This window comes from Contarinia nasturtii, unplaced genomic scaffold (assembly GCF_009176525.2).
Source record: "Contarinia nasturtii isolate CC-2019 unplaced genomic scaffold, AAFC_CNas_1.1 Cnas_scaffold_630, whole genome shotgun sequence".
Lineage (NCBI taxonomy): Eukaryota > Metazoa > Arthropoda > Insecta > Diptera > Cecidomyiidae > Contarinia > Contarinia nasturtii.
In genome coordinates this window covers 2,967,403-2,986,748 of record NW_022197981.1, presented here as the reverse complement: position 1 = coordinate 2,986,748, position 19,346 = coordinate 2,967,403, and the positions used below count along the sequence as shown (strand labels likewise).

Below are 19,346 nucleotides of genomic sequence, written 5' to 3'. Positions count from 1 at the left end.
TTCTCACCCCCTAAGAGTGAGCCTATTATATGCGCCACCCTGTATATATATATGTGTGTGTGTGTGCTTTGAGTATATCATGGTTATGATACATGATTTTAATTGAATTCTATCGCTTTTTTTTAGCTCAAGGATCGCTTCAAATGCATTTATTTGAAATAGATATACTCTCTTCGTATTTCACATTTGGTTATATTATGGTCATTTTGCATACAGACATTTCCACTGCATTTTCGTTCAAAATTTCCCCAATTTTCCAACCACATGGAATGGGATTATGAGTATGAGTAAAAATAGCGAGAGAATTGTGCAGATTGTTAGTAGATGGATTGTTCAACCGTAACAAATGTTGTCATTATACAGAACGCGTAGATGGGGTTTAGTTTTTTTTCACTCGCATTTCAAAAGAGAGAATAATTGACTTCAATTCTGAACACTTTGTCATGTATAAAACCGATGCTGCCACAGTCAGTGTTTCGATATTTAGTATTGTATGTTTTTCGAATTGAAAAGCCACTCAACCCAAATATGCATACCACTATATCGTACCACTACTCCTAATCTGTGTTGTTGTTGTTATTATTTTCGGTGTGCGTGTATCATTCAGTCCCTTAGGCATCAATTTCAAAATATTTCAAGCACGCAAATTTTATTTCTAGTTTACATTACATAATCACCAAAAAAACGGCATTATTATTCGTTTTTTATCATTCATTCAAGTGTATGAAATAACGCAATCAAATTTTCGACGACGCTGTTACTGAAAAAGTAAATAAACACGGAACGGAAAAAGTAAAGAACAATATAGAAGTAATGAATTGTGACAGCTTCATTCGCCTTTGATATATCTCTTAATAAATTTCTCCATGTTATTGCCTTCGCAATACATACACTCTCTTTCACTTTGGAGTCGAATTTGACACGGCGTTGAGAGATTGAATATATGTGTTTTGTTTTAATCGTCACCGTCTCGATGGCGTCGTGTCCATAATCTTTCGGTTTCCATCTCGCGTATCGACTTTTCGAATTCTTTCACACCAACAGTGCGACTACAGAAGAGTGGCTCTATCTCTTTCCTCATATAACAGAAATATTGGCACGCATGCAAAGCAAACAATTTGAAAAACTAATGAGCCGTATATATAAATGGATGACAGTGAACATAGAAAAAAAATATTTGATGCCTGTCCGCGTATGGACTCGATTTCATCGAACGGCTTAAAATTACAATTTAATTTGGTCTGACAAATAAGTGGACACATCGAGAGAAAGCAATCATTGCTGTTGAAAGGAGTGATCCTTCACTAAATTGCTGATCAAAGAGAAACTTTTTTAATTGAGTTACTTGTGTGTGTGTGCACAGGAAACTTTTTGTTTATCTTCTTTTTTACTATTTCAAATCATTATACTGAATGTCATCTGTATAGTGCCTAGTGTGATGATGATGGTGATGAATCGACGAAAACCATCATGAGCTTTCACTTGACGTCACATCAACCACCATAAGAATGGAGCGAAAGAGTGAAACACTTTATCGCTGTTAAGTAAGTTCAATTCGTTTCAATCCATACTACGTTTGAAAGTGAAAAAAGGTTATGGTGTGCTTAAAAACCGGAGCAAGGACAAAAAGTGAAAATTGACTTTTCCATTTGGCTCCAACCAGTAAATATATTGAAAGAGCATTTATGTAGCAGGCACTTGAACACCCGCACACACACACATACACAATGTGCATGTTGCATCTCCATGTCGGCTCCAACCCAAGTCTAATTTTAACATATTTTCCATAATTTACGCCACTAATTGGTTTTTATATACGGCGACTACGATTGGTGCCAATATGCTGTTTTTTTTTTTTTTTTTTTTTGTTTTCATAGTCGTTGTTGTTTGCCGTGTTTTGCTAGCCAATTTCATTTTTCTTGCCAATTCACTTCATTTAATAGATTTATTTCTGTTGCTGTTACGTGCTTGCAATGTATTACAAAATCACACCCATTATCTAAATAGAGTAAGCAATTTAATCTCTTAAATAAATACCTTTCGATTTGTTATCGCGGATGTCATTCTAAAGTAAACAGCCTAATGTTTTTTTGTTACTAAATTCGTCATTCTTTCGTGCTGGTTTTGAAAATTCATATTTTGAAATCGGTGATGATTTGGAAATTTTATATAGTTGATGTTGACACTTATTTGTATCAAATATGTAAGCCTTCTTCAATCATGTAAATTATGTTTTCCGAAATCAATTTATGACTTGCAATTTTCATCCTGCCAAATAAACATCTAGCACTTTTCTATCCAAAGAGTGAATGGCAAAACACATTAATTTTTGATAAGATACTATTTGATATGCTGAAAATCACTTTTGCAAAAAAAAAACTAAAAAAAAAAACAACCAACACCGTCGGCCTTCATCGAATCTGGCATTGAAATTGAGTAACCAAAAGCGCGAAACTAATACGTATCGATTTTAAATCAAATCGGTGCCGTATCCCATTTGAACGAAATCACTATAATCGCTAAACTAAAACCAAATCATATCTCTCTTCTATTCTTCAGTCAAACACGAACCAATTTTTTTTTTAAAGTATTGTGTGCATTCAAACTTATTCAGAATCTGTTCTTGGATTAAGCGACTAAAAATATTGTGTGACGACCAACATCGTCATCATCAGTCTAATTAACTGAAAAGGAGATATAATTTTTGTTGGTAAGTGTTTTGTTTTTGTTGTTTTGTCTTAATTACAGTACTTTTTTCATATTTTATATAGTCATGATTTAAAGAGAAAGATTTTTTGAGAGCGGTCATCATAAAGATTCAGAGAAAAAGACAGAAATGTGCGCGTCTCAATTACCGCTGGTTGTATCATTTTGTATTCGGAGAATTTGTAATTATGTTACCAGCAGAGTGAGCGCAGCATGCATTTATTTACCATTCAGTGTGGTCTCATTCTCTCTTTCTCATTTAAACTAGCTAAAACATTCAACGGAAATTTTGATTTTATTGCAGTCGTGAACGACGATTACAACGACGCACAGACAATGTTGTTGAGAAAATATGAAGAATATCCCTTGAAAATAAAAACATTCTTTTTTCGCCTTCTGGTTTTGGTAAACATAATTTTTTTTTGGTACGACCATATCGTCACGATATACGGGTCCAAAACTCACAACAAGAATTGTCTTCACTCATTAGCTTAAGCAAATACTTTTAAACTGGTTTTAACTCTTTTTTTTTTACTGATAACCATTTTTTATGCTTTTAACCTTCGATTCGCTGAAAAGATTTCGGCAGAAGTATCATACACTTTATGTGTAGAAGTTCCATCGGTGAGAAGAAGCTCCAGCGAAATGAAATTTCCTTTTTATTTAAACGTATATAGACACTAAATGAATTATGAACATTTCCCCTCGTGCTCAAATGAAAACCCACTCACACACAATCGGATCTGATGAAGAACCGTTAAATCTTAAAATCCTATCAATTTGCATGCACACCATGTATGCTTGCTGATTTTAAATGGAATCACATCTAGATCGGGAGACATATTTCATTTTCTCTTTTTCCAGCCGTGAAATCGATTTCAATAACTCACATTTGCCATTTATTCCAATGGATTATTATTTTTTTTATTATTTTCATCTCTGTTCTTTAATTCCCGACTTATTTCGCATATTCATTGATTTCCGTCCATTCAATTGAATCAGACGAAATCAAATCGAATTACAGCAAAAAAAAAATGTATAAAAAGCGAGAAATTGTCATAAGCTTCGGTGCCATTTCAAAGATAAGATTATTTTTACTTGATTGTGCATATTCAACGCAACTTTTTTATAATGTGCGAAAGTAAACATTTACTCGGCTAGACCTACTCACTGAACTGTTTATTTTCATTCGAGTTCGTACGAATTCTCATTGGAAAATGACCGAAGCAAATATTTTTGATTCCGAACGGTTTTAAACTGAATTTGAACGAATGTCGTGATTGAATAAAGGAAATGCTGTAAATATTTAAATATTATACCTTTCCAAAATAAAAATGATGATATTTGATAATGTGAAAACAAATTGAATAATATAAAGAATTGTGGTGATTAATTACGAGTTACTTTTAATTTTATCTAAATATTTAAAAATGTGTTCGATTTCGACATTTTCGGCGCATAAACATATTTGAATGTCATATCTATTTCGCTTGTTCAAGCTGACGCGCGCAAAATGAATGAGCAAAAAATATTTAAATTGTCCAAATAAGAGAAGAAGAAGAAAAAGAAGAAGAAAACCGTTGATTAAATGTTTTATGCTGTGTGCGCACAATGGTATCCACAGCTGTTGCGCATTTGGCTGATCAACCAAAATAACGTAAACGATATCAACAACATGAAAAATTGTTTTCACATACTTTGGGCATGATCCAGTTGTTGTGTTTGGTTGCTAATTACAAATTGAATTGAACTTAGTTTGCTCGAATTATTATTTTAGTTAAAATGATTTATAAATAATGGCATGGAAATGATCGACATATATTTAAATGAACCATTGACCATTCATTAAATTGTTGATAAAACTGGAAGCATTTAAAAATAATACCATCAGCCTATCCAAATTCATTGACCGTAATCATATTTTTCTTCATTTGAATATGAACAAACGGTTTTTTCGGTTAATTTTTCGATTCCATGTGTAACTAATTGGATGGTTTTTTTTTTTTGCTTTCATCAATCCGTTCACACAAGTGAATAAATCATCAATGGTTATTAAGTGAAAATAAAATCATTTTCAAATCGATCTATAACCATTGTTCTCGACGAATGAATATTGAGCAATAAGCTTCCTGTCACTATACAATGACGACATACAGTCTTTTTTTCTCTTTTGAATGCTCATTTCGTATTCGATTCATGGTTTTGTCACTCACATAAAATTTTGTCATAATTACCTCGATGCAGGTGTTTTCGCACGTTAAAATTTGAATACTAATTAGCCGACGATCAATTGAACCGACATGATCGCGTCTCATTCAATGAAAGTCAGTATGTCGAATACATTCCGGCTGATTATAGATTTATGTTTCCATAAATCTAAGTTGTGTATTTGTTTAAATAAGTGCAGATCTCTTTGGCTATTGAACACCCACCTTATTTTAAATGCATTTCCATTTAAAATATGAGTAAGAGAATCATTCAATTCGAAAATGGGGGAATGAAAAAACTCGCATAATATTTTTGACTCGACCTGAATTCTCTTTCTCTCTTGTTGTTTGATTAGAATAACATACAGACTACTAACGTTTTTTTTTTTCTAAACAAATGTTGCGGCTTCGATAAATGTTTCGTTTCGTCGTTTTTTCTCTCTCGAGTTTGTGTGTTTGTGTATCCATATGTGTTTGATCTGTTTTCGATCTAACCACTTGTTGTTGAAACAACGTTCCAACGACCGTGGTTCGCGTATTTTTTTTTATATATATTTTATACTCTCTTTCTCACTCTCTATCTCTATATGGCGTTTAATTCATTTGCATAAATGACTATTTCGCATTGAATATGTACGTTTTATATCAATTCCCATCACCGTTTTCAATTCCCCCAATTTTATGTTTTGTTCTATTTTTAAATGTGTGACCTAATCGCATTCAGTCACTTTCTGTTCGTGCTGACACTAACAAAAGCCGAAACATGCAGAAAATGGCCAAATGTATGCGACTCGGAATCATTTCCAGTTGAAAACATTTCTATAAATTTATAGGCCATTATCGACGGAACTTATTATTATTTTACCAGTTATTCTTTTCTTTATGACATAATACCGCTGACACGCATAGTCAATTCCATTTAATTGTCCATCTTTGATTCGACTATCCTGTTAAAAGACGAAAAGAACGGAGACCGAATAACAGAAATGACAATCGCAAAAAAAAACAAATCGTGTTGAAATTTGTACTGCTGATGATGATACAGGACGGGAAAAAATGATGGAGAAAAAAATTCTACCTAGATAATTGGCTATAATTCGAGCCAATCAAGTGGTAATCTGGGGACCAGTTCAATTCACTCTATCAATCGAAATAATATAGATGACATTTCCAGTTCCTCTTCTTATTTCTTCTGAGATCATGGAAACTAATTCTTGTTATTTTGATGACTCTTTTTTTGTTGTCGTAACTTATATCCGGATTATTTTACATAAATACTTGATCAGCGAGCGATCGAACGAACACACATATACAGGCGTGTGCTCGAAACATTTGTTGATTTTGAGCCCATAATCATCTTCTTCATGTTATTTAAGAAAGAAGAAAATATGAACAGAATATCTGTTTTGCAAACGACGCCACAAAAATCGTTTTAAACATTTGAATATAAACAAAGGCAATAAAAATGATCGGTTTGCTGTTTAGCCGTTTACACAATTACGCTGTGTGTGTGTGTGTTTTGAGTTCAATTCGTGATGAGAACAAAGCGTTCATCAGGCATTGAAATCATCAATCTCAATGGCCTTTATATGTCATAATCCCACAATCAGTGAGATTCTTTTTTTGTTGCGTTAAAATGTTTGAACCACGAATTAAAGCAATAACAACATTCAAAATATGTTATTATTCGCGTCGAAATGTCTGCGAAATTATTTCAGAATGGCATCAATACGAATTCTCACAGCACGTGCAGTATTTTAAAATAACTGAAAGTAAAAAAAAAACGTTGCTGCTTTTTGGCATCAATTTCACATCATCGATAAATATTATAAAACATGTCAATTTTACGTATTTTAATTCCGAAAAGTTGTTTTTTCTGCACAAGTAGCAACAATGGCGCTGTATTTTCAGTTGGTTTGGTGGTTTCTTTTTTGCGTTTCGTTTAGAGTTCATTGATCAGTTGGTATGCTCTGTGCACAAGTATATGAGAGGTGAAAGAGATTACATCACAATCATAAGGTCCCTGCTGTGGTCGGTAGTGTATTTGATTAATTTTATTATTATAAAACTTATCAGTAATTGAGATAGAACCGGAACAGAATTAAAAAGCACAAAGAGAGAGAAAAAATTAAAAAAAAACACACACACGCGATTATTCGAGCGTATTACTTGTCTATGTACGTGTTAACTTCAACTAGAAATGATCTGATCTTGACTTTCAGAGCCAATGCACACGCAAATATAAATTTATGAACGAAAACAATATACGGCAAACATAGAGAACGAAAAAAAAGAGGCAAACCATGTGTGTGTGACGTTGAAATACAAATGAACATGAAAGCGCAGCGGTTTATTTTATATACCCTAAGAACCATCGCGAATAGCTTGCCTATTTGGTTTTATACTTCCAAGATTTGCGTGCGTCTTATATGTGGATTATTGTTTTGCAATTCACAAAGAATGATTTCTGAGTATTCTCGAGTTTCTACGTCAAAATGTTTGTTTCTTTGGGTTTTCTTCATTTCTTATTTGTAAAGAATTATTTGCTCGATGTTCCGCACGCACCAAATATTGATAGAAAACAAAATGCGGAAAAGTTAGCTTCGAGTGAAAAGATCAAATTTTGAAATGGCTTTGGCTCGCATATTAAAATGACGAAGATGAAAAAAATTACACAAACACACATACAGTCGAACGAACCGTGTAAAAAATGGTACGTTTAATGAAAACAAGTTTAGATACACGTTGTCTCAAACAAACGATAGAAGAACAATTAAGTGTTTTGCTCTAGGTTTTGTCGGTTCTATTGACGTTTGGAAGTTTTACGAGCGAGCGCGTTTTTTTCATCGTTTTCGTTGTCATGGTCGTGCGTTTTTCTATAAAGTTGATTTCTTTATCCAACCGGCGTGGAAGAGTTAGCAACAGCTTGTAATGAAAAAAAGAGCACCTCGTCATATAATTACAATGTGTTGAATGCTGACAATGAAAACGAGTAAATATGAGAAAGCGTCAGTCGCTTTTTAACCCTGGCACATTCAATTCAAAAATAAAAGAAACGTTTACTTTCAACAAACTCTCTCACGAAAGATGTAATTCTCATTCGCAGTGAACGAGAATAAAATGAACCGTTTTCAATTCAAATATGAAAAGTTTTCAGAACGATTTGTCGATTGTGCAATATAAACTACATTGAATGGAATAAAAATAAAGTTTTTCTTCATTACTGCGGAATTTTATAAATTACAAGTAAGAGAAACAAAAATCACCGAATCTGAATGCCGAACAACAAATACTTGAACGAATTGACGCACGCATGATCACAAACCATAATAAATCTGTAAAATGAAATATTCTGAAAGATTGTTTGGTTGTTGTTTTTTTCGCAATTGCAAATTTATTTTTGAGCGATGGCGAAAAAACTTTTTCATTCCACCGATTAATTATGCATTGTTGCGAAACAAAGCCCCTTGCTTAAATGGAGATTGAATGGCTGATGTGTGCACACTTTTCTCTTTCCGTCTCGCAATAAATGGCAGTAAAATGTAATACGTCTTCGGACAGTCGATATGCATCTCTTTATCGCTGCACATATTTGAACACCTTGAAGCCGTTTTCGTCGTTTTTCTTATCCATAAGTTGCTTTCGTTTGTTCTCCATTTTGTATTCTTTCTTCTATTCGCATTTGACTATTCATTCTCTGTGAAATGATTGCAACAGTGTACACGCGCATAAAACTGTTCGCTCATCACTCCGAGTGAAAGAAGAACCACCATCAAATGAAGAACACCAAACACACGTAAGAAAATAATGTACAAAGAATAGTCAAGTTGATATCATTCATTCCTTGGTTCACTATGCTTCCGTTGAAATGTTCGGACTGAACAAAAGAAAAGAAAAAGAGAAAATTGTTGAGCACAAGTGGAACGAGAAGTGCTTTAAGGCAGATTAAGAAAATGCGCAGAAGAACAAAACTCAAGAAATTCAAAAGAAAATTTATTTCAAAATGACTGAAGAAAAATTGTTTAACATTCGATTCAAACTGCACAAAAACACTTCTTCGCGAATTTCAAGCTTCTCGACTCAAAGCAAAGGACAACTTCAAACGTATCGAACACAAGTGCAGAAACAAAAAAAAACGTCGACTTTAATTGTGTGGCGTTTTCAATTCTGTTTTCTGATTTTATGCTTTTGGCACGCCAATCCTTCTTTCAAGCGTCAAAAAGAGACATAAAACTTTTAGTTTGAATAGAACGAAAAATAAGTGAAAGAAAAGAGGCGAAAAGAAAATGACACATGCTTCCATAAAATAAAATAAAGTCATTCAGAGAATGAAAGAAAAAAGCTGAAGGAAATTAATGGATTTCCGTTCAACTGCCTCTTTGCGCTGTGACACAATCATTTCATTATTTGCTCCTTGGTTTTGCGACCGTAAAAAGAAAACAACTTCAAGCGCATATTCGATTTTTTGTTGGTTGGGCATGAATGTATTTTTTTTAAATGGTGATGATAACAAAAGCGTGAATATGTCGTCTAATCTCTACATCCATTTAAAATCATGACTCATAGTTGCTGTTGGTGATGCTGAATGATCACATTAGCCGACATTAGCAGACTATAATTTGCTTATGTTTTGAGAATGATTTTCGACTTCCGATTCGCTTAGATTAGCAACATTCAAAACAACGCATCGCTTACGTCATCGTAAACATTTCAAGTGGCTTCACCATATCGACATTTCTACATGGATCAATTGCAAAGAGAGAAGAAAAAAAACATTGAAAACCGTGTGCTTGGCAGAACAAAACGCTCATTCAGCTCAAACGCACATACAACCTGTGTAATGTACATGTGGTGAAACGAGTGCCGTTCGTTTGCTAGAGCTCTGAATATATATATACATCTCTCGCAGCTACACAACGGCTACAAATTAGAGGTCATGATCATGAATCATGCGCGTTGAGCTGCTCCACTATTTCTTCTTTTTCATTTTCTTCAATCTGAAACAATTGTTAGTGGTTTTCTCTGGGTGTTTTACCATTACAGAGCCGCTGGGTTTTAATGCTGTTCTTTTAATGCTATTCTATGTTTGTTCATTTTCAAAATGAAATTTATCGCGAGCGCCATGTAACTCTTTCAATAATAATGCCAGTACATTGAAACCACGAATTGTTCATGGCTTCTTTTGTTTTCATTTTGTGAAATAATAAAATGAAAATGAGAAAAATTTTGATTTGTCGAAATTCTCTTCAATTTTTTCAAACAATTCCCATTGAATTTCATCGTTGTCTTTCAATCTTTTAATCAAGATTTCATTTCGACTTAATTTTGGTCGATATTACAGAGAGATGGGAGCCCTTCTTTTTCATTTAGCATTCCATTGGCTCGGCTAGAGTTCATGTTGATCAAATCGATTAATATTTAACGATTTTTTTTTGTACATCATCTATGTCGCTCTCATGGGGATCCACAGCCACAAAATGAACGAGAGAAAGAACGGAACGGGTAAAAAAAATACAAATCAAAGAAATTATTATTCGTTATGGTTACGAGAGAAAGAACTAAAAAGAGAACGATGACGTCGATTTATTTCCTTCTTCTCATTCTTTGCATTCGTTCCGTTTGCGAACGTGCTGGAAAACCAAGAGACATAGCAGAAAAAATAGAGAAAAAAGACTTTGAACAAACCATAAAAACAAGTAAAGTTCCACATTTTGACCAAAAAAGCAAAAAAAATAAACGTTAAATAAATTACGTCGCATATATATCAATTCAAAAAAAATACACAGACCGTGTCCAATTTGTTAAGAAAGATATTGTACAATTGTTGTTGTGTTCTTTTTTTGTTGTGTCGTACCATTCATTCGTATTTATTCGTCGAATGCGAATTTGTTTTTTCCGCTACGATATGAAATGAATTTTATCTTTTGATTTGCTGATGAAGAGCAAAAATATGTCATGCAATGGATTTAAATCGAGTTATGACAAAATGCAATGAGGTAATCTGGAATTCCATGGGATATGACACAATTTTTCGAATGAATTCCAAATGATTCAATTTAAGAAAACGGAAGGCCATCGTCACCACCACAAATTAAAGAATTTCGCGCATTTTGTGCGCTGTTGCCTGGAGAATGATCATTCCTTTGCAATTGGAATTTGTTATTGAATCATTTTGGAATGTGCGACGTAAGAATGTTGCCGTTGCCATCACAAAAGCTATGCGAATATCAAATACTTGCCGCTCATCATCAATGTGATATCAATCTTTCAAGTGTTTCATTATTCAAACATAACTGTGCGAGTGAATGAGTCACATGCTCCATTACTTTATATATATATTTTAATGCTTTTGTGAGTTTAGAATTGGATCAACCATTTCATTTTATTTCTACTGCTAATTTTAATGAAAATGAAATGGAAAGAATAGCAACAAAACTAGAATGTCATCATTCAATGTCAATTCATTTTGTTTCGAATTGAAATCGAAAATCGGCTAATTATTTTAAAAGATATCATTTTGAATGTTGTTGTACTTACAAAGATTGATGATGTGATTGCTATGTATTGAATCAAAAGCAAGCGTAACAAAAACAACAACAACAACAAAAACAGGCCGATATAGATTTCTAAATGTTGAAGCTGTGTGAGAGCGTGAGAGCGTGTAAAGTGGATGCCAACTAAAGCTGACACTAATGAGACACGAAACGTACGGCTGCGAAACATGATCTCGCGCGCGCTTGTCATCGTGGCGCTAATCCATACATTTTTCACATATCGTTTTTCCAATATCTGCTCTTCCTTTTTCCATATTAACCATTTTACTATGGCGGTGCCGTCATACCCGTTTCATATTCAATTCGATTTCAATCAATGTTCAAATTAAAAACGAAATATATCGAAATGCATGAAATGAATGGCAAAAGAGTGACGCCAATGGACTGAGTAAAGAGGATGTAAAAAAAGCCCAAGAAAAAGACAAAGCAAAGAAAGAGATTGCAAAATTAACCGAGAAAAATTATTGATTGAATTTTCTGCAGTAAATGTGTTTGACCGGTCAATTCCCTTCGTTTGTGTTTTGTTTTCTTCGTTTCTCTTTTTTTCAATTTCGAATGAGGAAAATTGACCGAATACCATGCGTATTGATGGCTATTCAGTGTTTTGCGTATACAGAGGCCTGTCAACCGAATGTTATGTATATCGATGAAACCAATGAAATTCTCGGTCTTTTATTTTCACACTCAGTGGGTCGCAAGGTCAGTTTCGCTGCATTATTTAACAAAACGAAATTACACGACGAATTCACATCGATTAATACTCATAGTGCGTATATGCAATATATGTTGAGATAGGGTGAATGACAATGTATTGTATGTGCGTTGGATTGTTTGCGTACGTTTTGCCACTGTATTTGTGGCAGTAATAAATTTACGAATCCATTTTATTGGCAATGTTTTATTGAACTTATTTATTGTCGATGATCGTCTTCATCGTCATTGTTGTTGTTATTGTTAGTCATCTATTGCGTTTGCATTTGTTCAGTTGCCAAATTAATAAATGCGTACCGTGTACAACCAACTAACTAGGAGAAAATTAATCAATCAATAGTTCATAAATCGTTTTTAGTACTGACAACGTCATTCTTGTTTTGTTTGACTACTCTCCCTGTCCGATTTTCATTTTGTTGTGTGAGTATGTGTGAACTTTTATGAGATGCCAAAAATGCGATCGATTTACGATACACCGTTTATTGTACGCGTCTTTAATTTGATTCGATATGTATATAGTATTTTTCGAGCGAATAAAAAATTATTAGCTTACTGTACAAGCCACAAAAATTCAATTAAATAAAGGCGACCAACATGCGACTTGGCAATAAAATCTAAATTGAAATTGAATTGGTGGAATCAAATAAATGTTAGGAAAGTACACCGAAATCAATTGATGTGACTGAAAAAATTCATTCAATATTCTAGACAATAGTCAACACAGTGAAATTTTGTACACACTTCCTTTGCAATGGAAGTTTGAGAATCAACAGAAACCAGCAGCTATAAAAATTCAATTATACATTTGAAACAGTCGGTGTACCAACAATATTGAAAATCAAACAATTGAAGCCCATTCCCATTGATTGTGAGTGTTGTTGTGAATGGAAGTGCTGAACCATGTCTATAGTAAAACAAATCAAAAATATATGTAGATTTACTTTATAAATCGTTCCATTCATCAACAACACAACACACTGACGTTCTATTCTTCGTCGATCATTTTCGAACGAGTTGTTGACTGTCGCATGTTCAGATGGAACGGATGAATAGATTATATAATTTTCATGTATAAATATATACATTTCATGTATAAGCTTCCTTTTTTGGCTCGACATTTTTCGTCAATCGTTTCATTGTTATAAATTCCTCAAAATGCACATTATGTCGCCGAGTTATCACACTTCGGAAAAAAAACAATTGAGAAGTTTAGTTTCGTCAATTGAACCATATGTGTACTTGAAAATTGCTATCAATTGGCATATTTACTTTTGGTGTATTTGTATGATAAAACAACGCTGTCATCGGTTCAATGTGGTTTCTTTTTTCTTCTTCACTCTATTGCCTCTAATATATATTAATATGTATTTTGCTTGACATTTTCTAATTTACGTGCATAAACATAAATTTATTACTTGCACTTATTTTTATGCTTCGTCGAGGTCGTACAATTTTATAGGCCGCAAAACACATAAAAGAAATAGTTTCAGCATATTTTTTGTTGTCGTTAGTCGTTGCGTTTATTCAATAGTTTTTTTTTTAATTTGGTTCTATTCGTTGTCATCGTCATCAGTATACTCGATTGTATGTTTCCCATTAAAGCCGGTGTTTGTTTAAGTGGGTTGGAGCAGGAGAAGCGCGGGGGTGCGGTACTTCATAAAATCCGTTATACACATCGTAAATTTTCAAGTCGATTGTCATTTGCGTGTGCATGTGTTATGTTGTAAATTTGGCTGCGGCGACTCTCCTAACTTTGTTACAATCTCCCCCTTCAACAAAAAATTACACACAACCGAAACAATTTCCATTGTCGTTTTTTTAACGATTCCGTTTGATTTGATATTTTACATTTGTTGTGTGCTAGTGTGAACATCAAATTCAATTAAACCAAATATTTCGTTAAATAAATAACAAAAAAGAAGAAAAAAAAAAACAATCGAAGAATTTCACGAACCATTGCCATTGACAATTGGCAATTTTTTTGGTGATTTATTCGATTCGATTGTCTTTTGTTTCTTCTCCATTCATTTTAATCATCAATTAATGCAATCAGTGCGAGACAACTTAATTGTTTTAAATCGACAAGAAAGGGAAGACACACGCCAAACTGAGAAAATGCATAAATCCAAATGAAGTGACATACATTGTCACACAACGGCATGGCGTTCAAAAAAGCATTGCATTGAATGCAGCAATTATGAAAAATTGGGTTAACAAACAAAACAATCGTCCGAAAAAAGTGTTTGAACCCAATTAAAGTATGACATTTCGTTTTTTCTTCATCTTCTTAATACTAAATAGATTTGTATTTGAAACATAAAACCGAAGTCAAAAAAATGAATTAGTTGAAGAAGAAAAAAAAAACGAAAAACACTCTAGTTAGGTCATTTAAAATAATAGCCGAAGCGGAGTTTACATAAACACATCATTTCTATAATAGACAATAATAAAATGATCGATTTTATTGCCGGAGAATATTTCGTCGTGCGCACACAAACACCATAATTCAATCAAAGAAAAGTGCAAGCTGTGCATCTGCTGTGACCGAATACACACACACAAGCACTCACAAATACCAAACTCAAAATACATTAAATCACATTTCTTAATTGAATTTTCGATCGAAACTCAATATCGACATAAAACGATCTAAACAAATTGTTCTATTCCTCCTCTATTTTTCGTATTCGATTTGTAGCGGTCATTAGTACTATCATTTTGTATGTGGTTTCTATTTGGTCGGCGTGTTTTTTTTTATTCTTCTGGTTTGATATCCAATTGCGTGAGGAAATTATGTTCCAATCGATTGTTTTGTCTCTCGTTCAATGCTCATTTTGTGTGGCATGTTGAGAAACAAAACGAGTTCGTTGAATGTGTTTGGAACACAATTCACTAACAAGGAGATTTAATTTGATATTAATGTAAAATGTTATCTGAAGTAAATGTGTAGCGCGAAGTAAAGCAGAGAAAAACAGAAACATGAAAATAGAGCGACGATAGAGATGGACCGACATCAAAAATGGTAAAACCGTTGCGCCCAATCGTTTGATGAGCCAACAAATTAAACCGGTGGTTTAGTGGAACTAATTTTAAAACTTTGTATTTTTTTTCTTAATTGCTTCAGCACTTTTTATTCGGTAATAGTAATAAGGCAAAAGCCTAATCAATTCGAACTGAAAAGAACATCGTATTTTTTCTTTCGTTCCCTCATTGTTATGTAATTGAACGTAACCGGTAAAATGTTCTATCCCTCTTTCTCCACGTGAGCGATGAGTTCCTGTTGAAAAACTACGTCACTTTTCATGGTGTACCACACAGAATAATTTATGATTCTTCGTGTTAACTGCACCATATGCATAAATACTCGCCGACGATACCAATATTCTTCAAATTAGAATACGTCAGCAAATAAAGGTGATGAAATAAAAATGCGCACACGTCATGTAATTTATAATTACTAACTGCATTTGCAGTTTGAATTATAAAAATTGCCTTTCGGTGTAAACACAATGTGAACGCAACGAATATTCTCAGTCATAAAAATATATAAATAAATGTGGCAAAATAAAAAAAAAATGATCCAGAATAGAAATGCAGAATGCAGATGCAATAAAAGAGTGAACAAAACCCTTTGTGGAACCTGGAATTGAAAATTGGATAATGTGGTCTCGTGCACAAAATGCAAAGAAATAACAAAAACAACAACATCAACAACCGAACACATCAACCAAAACCGAAACACAACTTTGCTAATCTTCACTCTACCTTCGTCTCGACATTTTGCCGGCAGATGTTCACTTACCTTTCTCCCAGTCTTTCTCTCTCTGTGTGTGTTTTTTTCTTTCTCTCTCTCTGCATTCATAATACTATGATCGCAATCGAATCTTAAAATGATGCGGAAATGTACGGCAAGACCGAAATATCAACATCATTTTTATCCGAAACAATTTTCGCCTATTCAATTTCAACAGCAATCATACATGTAAATGTGAAAATACCATCGGTACACACGCCACATAAATCTCATTCTCTTTAAAACTACGGTAAATTTCTATATACACAAAATGGTACCCAGTGTTCTTAATGCCATCATGTTTTACCTTCACTATATTCTGTTTTTGCTAATCCGAAATCGGTAAAAACATAATTCGTGTCGGCTGGCTTCCAATCTTTTTTTTCCGACGTTTTCTCTATGTTACTCTTTCTCTCACTCAATCTGAAATCTTTGTGAAACGAAATGATAATTGTTTGTTCTCTGCGCGCTTAACTAACATTCACACAAAAACGTTCTTATTTATCAAATAAATAAATTTATATGGCCCAACAATTGATTTTATTGTTTAAAAAAAAGAATGTTTTATTTCACTCTCTCCGTCTCTCTTTCTGTCCGGTAATTGTGTAGATATTCAGAAATTCGGTCATGTGTATTGATTTACGATGGCGTGAAATTTATTTTCATAATATGTCGAAAAGATTGTACATGTTTTTGGCTAAATAAATCCAAAATGTACAAATGATATTTTATGGTGTGTGTGTGTCCGTGTATAAAATGAATTTAAAATAATGCGGTTTGAACAGTATGTCTGGACTTAGTCACAGACTCATTTGTCACACACAAACACACTCCGTTTTAATATTCGATTTCGTAATTGATGCGAATAAATGGAATAAATTAAGTATCTATTTGTTGGCTGAGGGTTGATTCGGCCTGTCAATGTGCCAATTGAGTCGAAATTGACTTATCAACAGAAATGCGCACACCGGGAAAAATGTTTTCGTTGCACACTAAACGCCAAACAATAGTTTTTGGCGAGCACACACATAAATACCCTCTGACAACCATTGTGTTTTGTGTAAACTTCGGGTGTTCATTGTATATTTTTCGATTGACCGTATGTAATTTTATTACGGATGCAATTTTCAAATGAGAATATCTCTCTATGTCACGTTGTTCCATTTCGATTTGTAGCGCTCATTGAATGGCATGTGAGAAAAAAAGACATCGACAATTTCTCATTGAAATGAAATAGACAATTCAACGAAATGCATCTTTGTTGCTAAATACTGTATCTATTGAAGGGCGATACTGTGTGATCCCTTCATTGAGCCACGATTACAAACCGTAAAAGCAATAAATTTTACTCTATTGTCTACCACAAACATTTTCAATTTCATATATATTGAACAATGTTTGAGCAAAGAGCTATATCATGGCAATGGCAATCATTTCTACTGTGTGCTGATTTCGTCGATCTGTCACATACTCATGTATACGATTTCAATTTTGTTGCATATTTTTGAACATTGTTTTTGTTGCGTGTGTGCATAATTTATCTAGCTGATGATATTTTGCTTTCAATTGTGTGCGACTTCCTCTAACTTTTAACACTCATATGTGCATATTACATGCAAGACAATAGCATAACAACGTTTTCATAGACGTTGCCCATTATTATGGTAATTTTCAGTGATTCAAAATGTGTTCCCTTCTGATATTCTGTCAATACCTCTTTGCATTTTTAGTTGCACGATGAGGAGAGAGATGACTATTCAGGTTCAAACAGAGATATCTAGTAAATTCAAAATTTCATAGACACGTCTCTACAGCAACAAGAATGTATATTAATCAGCGCATAATTTTATATACATTTAAAATTGGTGCGATTTCAATTGACTGCTTTTAAACAAGACGATACATAAACACATGCTTGTGCTTACATTTTGATTGCGTGTGAGAAAAAAAAGACCGTTTAAAAATGATGTGACATAAATTGTTCTCAATCAAATGTTATGCAATTGCTGTGCCGACAACATTCCATCATCGATCCGGTTTTATGGCAATCGCAAAATCAACAAACGATTACAGGAATTATTTTTACAGGGGTAATGTCGCAGCGCCTGAATAACCATTTCAATAAATTCATGAATTTTGTTAGCTCTCTCTCTCTCTCTCTCTCGTTTAGCATAATGTGAAAGAAACATTTTTTCGTGTTAATGATAATTTTTATAGTCGAATTATTTCATTCTAAATGTGGTGTTGAGTAACAAAGCTTCGTCGTTTTCGTTGATCTTAAATATCACATCACTTTTCCAGTCAAATTACTTAGAATTGATCAATATCACACGAATATTTAAGCAGTGTCTCATTTAACGAAGAAAATCTTTTAGCTTTGGTGCGATTTATTGCGTTTGCATTGAAAACAATCATTTCACGCAACAGTAAATCAAACATGAAAATAATCGCTTCTATAATGTTTGTCATTGAAATGATTATTGCTGGCTTTGTTTTCGGTTTTTTTTTTCATTTTATTCTTGTGAAATGATAAATATTCCGAAAATAACAGAAAAAAAAATGTTGGAAAATATTTTAAAGAGCCCATTTAAAATTTCAATGAATGACCATTATTTTTTTTTTATTCTGGCATTCACATGCCCGTATGGTGCAATAAACTGCATAAAAATGAGTGGGAAAATGTACTTGAGAGAGAATATTAAGATAAATGCTCGAAACGATTGAAATCCGTTGGTCAGTATCATGAACCACACGCATATAGCTAAAGGATTACACGGAATTATATTATATCATCGTACAACTCTCCATAGCAAACCGAAGCATAATCAGTCTGTGTTAGCATTGGAACGTAGAACGCAATGGAATGTAAACAGTCTTCCCCTTTCAGAAAAAGAATATTTCGGTGACAATAAGTACATTGAGCACAATAGAGAGAGAGAGAGAGAGAGAGAGAAGAGAAGCAACTGGAGGAATTGTGTGGGTCATCACAATCGTGCATCGCCGTCGTCACTTGATTACATTGCTATGATGATCACACGGGATCTACGCTTCGTCACCGATTTTCTCTCACTCCATCGACGGCTACATTTTTTTGTTCACAATAGCCAGACATGCCTGATTCAATTTTTGATATGGACACAGCTTGTACAATGTAAATGTACAATTTCTCTTTTGGGACATAAATAGATGGGGTCGTTTATTTTCTGTTTCTGTTCTTTTTTTTGTTCACGAAAACAACAGTGAACAGATTTATTATTAAATGACCGCAGTTTTAAATGCGATTTGTGATAAAACACCGATTATTATTTGTTGCTGTCTGTGCACATACATTTTGCATTTTATGTAATTCGATTTATTTGGTAAATTGAATGCGAC

The 19,346-nt window shown here is 33.6% G+C and overlaps 1 protein-coding gene across 3 annotated transcripts in view; it reads left to right on the top strand.

Moving 5' to 3' along the window:
• LOC116340351 (protein unzipped) overlaps positions 1-19,346 on the top strand; it is a 44,637-nt gene that overhangs the window by 7,401 nt on the left and 17,890 nt on the right. For 2 of the 3 annotated variants that reach the window (XM_031766814.1, XM_031766815.1), the window contains exon 2: positions 2,560-2,710. The gene's annotated coding sequence lies outside the window, so the exon portion shown is untranslated. The remainder of the gene's footprint in view (positions 1-2,559; positions 2,711-19,346) is intronic. The other variant, XM_031766816.1, reaches the window with a different exon arrangement.